Raw genomic sequence first — 6,000 nt, 5'->3', positions numbered from 1 at the left:
TTAAATTATTTTGTATATATTAATTTTTTTGTAAAATAAGATACGCTTCCTCAAAACTATTGAAAGCATATAACGATTCAATCATATAAAAAAAAAGTAAACGGATATTTCAACTTCCTAAATTAGTCTCTTGCACTGGCTTTCTGTCTTTTGCGCTCTCTCTCTCTTTCCATCTTTCTATGTAAAAATATATGTGCAAACAATTATTAAATGCAGTCACACCCTTTTGTTGGAGACACATCTTTGATTAGTGTGCATCAAATTGGTTTTCAAGAAAGTTAAGGCAAAAACTATTTTTAGTTGAACAGACATATCCTTTCATGAATAGGTGTGTAATATCCTATAAATAGGATAGTAATTTAATGAATAAAATATAATTTTTACATTTTTCTCTTTGTTTATTGTTTATTTTCTAAATATCCCTCCTTACTACCGATATACTATCTCATTATATATCTTGAATTTATGGGCAACACTATAATGGAAGACTTGGTATATGTTCTTCAGTGAACGTGACAATCTTGAAGCCTTTCATAATCACGACTCTCCAACAAGCCAGAAGTTTCTTACTCTCTTTTATGTTAATATACTTTTATTGATATTTTTATTGGACTATTATTATTTTAAAATTTCATTCTCTGAGTATATAATGTGTTTATTGTTCTGTGTTCCTTTTCTACATAATTTTGTGTTCCTTTTTTTTTTTTTTCATAGTTGGTACTCTCACATACTTGTCTCTTTTGAGACTTGAACCCCTGACCTCCATTTGGGTGGTAAGTGGCTGATACCGCTAGACCACTGGCCCGTTGGTAGTTTTGTATAGTAAGAGGCTGATACCGCTAGGCCACTGATCCGTTGATAATTTTGTATGGTAAGAGGTTGATACCGCTAGACCACTGGCCCTTTGGTAATTTTGTACTCCATTCTTTTTAACCTTTTAAGATATATTGTTCTTTTATTGTTATATTTTAATACAATTTATGATTTGATATAATAAATCTCTTCTACTGTTGATTCACTAGCCTTTTTCATTGCTAGGCGAAATAAAATTATATTCTTTAATTCTTTTAGTATAAATATTACTCCAAGAATATTAGGTTTCCATAAGGTTTTGCATAAAAAGACTTTGAAAATGATGAAAAGTGACAAAAGGATTGACTTAGTGACAGATGAATGATAATTTAAAGTTTCAAACTTATTCTGCTCTGAAATTTTAAATAAATAAATAAAAATTAATTTAGCACTTGTATTTACAAGTTACCGTTAGTTATTTTAATTTTATTTTAGATTTTTTTTTCTCCATTTCGTTTCCAAATTATTATTATTTTTTTCATTTGAACTATTTTACTATTTTAAAATATAACTAAGTTACAATCACGGGTATCGCACGTGGTTCTATCTTTTATATATATATATATATCTTTTTGAGGGCGTGAATTCTAAATTAGAAGTTAAAGTTGTGAAGGCTGAAAATCAGGTTCCAAAATAATGGGGAGCAATCCAATAGCTCGTTATAGAGGCGTTCACAACGTTCACAAATACCGGACATTAAAATTTAATGGATTGCGTGTATCAATTTTGTACTCGGTATTTTGGTTCAAAAAAGTTTATATTTTGGTTGTTTTATATCTTATGCTTAATTTTACTGATCAGTACTCGGTATTTTGGTTCAAAAAAGTTTATATTTTGGTATCATTCATGTGATACAAATGAATGTGTAGCACCTTTATCAAACAAAACATGATCAAGTCTACTGTGTATAAAAAACATACCCTTAATAGCTTGAAGAGCCTGCACATCGTGTGGCATGCATGATTTTAGAGCAGTGTATTAAAATATTCTTTTGTGTAAAATATACATTGTCACGTATGATGTGTAAATTTTTTTTATCTTCAGTTATATACACTGCCACGTCATCAATGTGTAAAATTGTTGTATATTTTACACAATCTTTTTACACAGCCACATCAACATATTTCTTTTATCCTCTCTCTTTCTCATTAAACAACCCCATATTAAGTAGATTTGTAAAAATTATGTGGGGTCAGACATGATACTGGTTGGTTGTTATTGGAGGATATATTTTTATACAAAAGATATAGAACAACCGCTAGAGCTAAAAATAAATAATTCAAAATTTTTGTGTAAATATATTATGACACATCAAATATTTTACACAACAAATATATAATTATATATATATATATATATATACACACAACGGTTGAAGATACTCTTATACAACCTCATATTTTACGTTACCATATCAGTTCATCCTCCCATTCTTTTGAAATTTGATAGCTTTTTTATATTTAGTTTAATAAATACCTAATAATTTTTATATTTTTTTTACTAATAAGATTTCATTATTACTTTTTTATTATTATAGAATTTGTTTGAATTTCAAGAACTACCGTAGTTGAAAATCAATAACCATAATCACGATAGTTGATTTTTAAGAAATTCAAACATGATTTTAAACTACGGTAGTTGATTTTTTCTTTCTTCTTTTTTTCTGTTCATCCTATCAGGAGGGATGAACTACTAAAATAAATAGTCATTTGCTCCAAAGGTCATTATATTTAATAGTTCAAGAATGTACATTGCAACATAACTTAAGTTCAATTTTTGAAAAAAGAGAATAATAATTACTTGTATAATTCAGAAGTGTTCAGTGCAAAAAAAATTTTTCCCGAAAATTAGTGTTCAGTGCAATTTGACCTTGCCAATAACTATTATTTATAACTAATTTGTGCCACATATATATTCCCATGCGTTTAAAATAAGCTCCTTGTTTTCTACAATATTTCCAAGACAAATGCTTCATTTAAAAAAGAAAAAGAAAAGTAATCTTACAAAATTTAAATTGGTCCAAAATTACCGCTACTCCGTTTGGTTGGAGCGATAGAAAAATTTATGGAATGGATAGGGGAAGGGGTGGATAAGGTATCTCTAAGAAAGGCAAGGTACCTCTCTAACTTTTTTTTTTGGTTGAATGTAATGGATAGTAGAAATGATTGATGTGGTGACACATTTTTTTTTAATTTATTTATTGGAAGAAAGGGGAAGAGGGTCTTTATATTCTTTTTATTAATATGCCCTTATTATTTAAAAATTTTAAATTTTATATCTATATCCAAATTTTTAGGAAGGTTAGAAATGAAAATTTCATATTTGTGTTAGTTATTACTCCTTTCCCTCTCCTCTTCCTTCCAATTTTGGACGGATAAAAAAATACAAAGACTTCCTCCCTCTTTTCCCTTCCTTCCATTCAAACACAAAAAAGTTTGTTTATTCGCCCTCTCATCTATCCCTCCTCAATCCTTTCCTCCAACCAAACATAGCAAGTTTGGAAAGCTTTTTTTAATTAACAACGCAAATATTTAAATATTGAACTTTCGTATCTTACCATTCAATTAAAATAATGTTTCAATTTTCTAAAAAGTCATATAAATTACTATATTTAATAGAATTTCCAAATTCAGGCTTGTTAAAGTTGAACCATTAGCCCAGTTTGGTACAATGGAAATGGGATGAAAAGAAAAGAAAGGTAATAAAGGGCGATTACAAAATTTTGTTTGGTATAAATGGATGGAAGGAAAGGAAAAGAAATTGAGGGTTCTGGAAGGATAGACTAGGCTTAAATAGTAACTTTTGTTTTTCCCCTAAGAATGGAAGGAAAAGGAAATAGAATTTAATATAATTTTTAGTATCAAATTTACCCTTAACATATTGGTTTTAGGATCTGCATACCGCATGCGTATCAAATTGGTTATTACGAGTCAAAACTCCAGTAAAGGGTACAATGACTTGAGGCTGAGCTGTAGTTGCCTCCCTTTTTTTCTTTTTCTTTATTTATTTATTTTTCTGAAGGACATCAATTATACCCTTGAGATGGTTCACAGTCATTCAATTTGACGAGCCTTAATAAGTGTTCTGATGGAGGAGGTGATTCATGAGCTGTACTAAATTGAGTTTCATCTTCGGAAATTCTATAATGAACAAACTCGGGAGAAAGGTGGGGTTGACTGCAATCCACCATCTGGCTTATATAGTAGAAACTCAATTGTCTTCTATAATTACACAACCAGCTGGTTCTGGGCTCACATTCACCGTAACATGACGACGGATGGCCTTAAATATGTTATCTTCATACATTTATGCTGCCCTCAATATTGTCTTGAGGTCTTTTGAACATCAAATGCACATGGAAAAATATAAGCCTAAAATGACACATTTGGAACAAGCTAGCTTTTTTTTTAGAGCAATCATATCGTACTGAAATGATGATGATGGGTAGGAATAACTGCATTACCACTGATCTAAACAAAGACAATCATAGCCCCCGGGGGCTTGGCTCAGTTGGTAGGTGCTTGGCACTGGCTCACACTAGGCCAGTGTTCGATCCCTGCCAACCCCATTATCACCCCCGATTTACCTGGTGTATCCTTAGGGCGTGGCTCTGCACCCCCAAGTTTGTAGCCTAGGGTGGGTCCCGAAGGGGCCCTGCTTAGGTGAGTTCTTGGTTCCAACCTAAAAAAAAAAAAACAATCATTTCCTTACTAATTAAGTGTATTTATATTATAAGATGATCATCATACTCTACATTTATACCATTGTGCATACGAGAAAATTTTAATAAATGCTATGAAAAAATAAATAGTTTGTGCTAATATCATTAATCGGTTTAAATAATTAATCAAATATAGGTATCTTTAGTGTCAAACTCAAAAATTACAAACTTAACCTATAAATAATTAATCAAATATAGGTATCTTTTAGTTGCCCGTGGGTGTCAAATTCAAAAATTACAAACTTAACCTATAATTTTGTCTTTTAAAATATAAATGAGAATAAATAAAATGATTGAGGTTTATTACTTTGACCTCTATTTTTCCGTTACAAAAAATGTAAAATTTAGAGACTTGATTAAAATTGTGTATATGTCACGAAACCCACCACCAGGTTACTGGAATGACACTACAATATGGAACCAAGTAGTGGATCTCTTGTTTGCTTTCTCTCTCTTAGGAAGGTTTAGATGAGAGAGATTATGTTTGAGTATATATATATATATATAATATAGTAGTAAATATATCGTATTACTACCGAGTATATATATCGTATTACTACTGAGTATAAAATAGTAAATATAGAGTAGTCCACTAAACGACAACATTTGAAAATTCAAAAGTTCAAACCTCCAAAGTGGCGCTCAAACTAGCATTGCATTGAGTGAGTGTACACGGAATAGAGGGGACAAAATAGAAAGGGTTTTGGAGAGAGGTTTTAACAGTCTTGTGTATCCTCTGCGCTTCTTCTTCCTCTTCCTCATTTCTCTCCCCTTTTCACGAGTACGTTCGGGTAGAGGGAGAATCATCAAAAAGCAAAATGGTGATTTCAAAGTCAAAATATAAAGAAATTCGTCAGAAGAGATTAGAAGAGAACAAGAAAAGAATGGAAGAACTCAATCTTAATAAGCTTGTTCTCTCTCTCAAGACTAACCTTAAGCCCTCTCCGGTTCTCTCTCTCTTTCTCTCTTTCTCTTTTGGTAAAATAAAGCTACTGATATATATAAAATAGATAAATGTACAAAATGGGCCTTTGGCCAAACCAACCCAAAAGGGAGAACAGGTTCAAGAAGGCAAACAGCCCATAAAGGATAAACAACCCATAAATGGGAATAAACAATAGCCCAACAAGCCAACAAAACTAACTACCCCAATTAACGGACTAATAGCCGTCGATTAAGGAAAGCAGTTGAAACATTCCAGTGAGAAGGACGCTGGCCTCCATTGTAAGAGGGCAATAGGCAGCTTAATTTGGCGGACGCGGTGGTGGCCGGTAACAAGAAGGAGAAAGGTTCCAGTCAGTTAGAATACAACGGGAGGCTGCGCAATCGTTAAGGAACCCCAGTTTGAGGATGGAGGTGATGGTGTAGCTAATCTTTAATTGCTAGGATTGTTCTCTGAGATGACTTCTTCCTTTGAAAGATTTTGG

This window comes from Cornus florida, unplaced genomic scaffold (assembly GCF_030987335.1).
Source record: "Cornus florida cultivar Cherokee Brave unplaced genomic scaffold, ASM3098733v1 CherokeeBrave_3.0.0_Hap2_Chr02, whole genome shotgun sequence".
In the NCBI taxonomy this organism is placed as follows: domain Eukaryota; kingdom Viridiplantae; phylum Streptophyta; class Magnoliopsida; order Cornales; family Cornaceae; genus Cornus; species Cornus florida.
The sequence above is the reverse complement of the archived record's forward strand: the minus strand, read 5'-3'. Positions refer to the sequence as shown.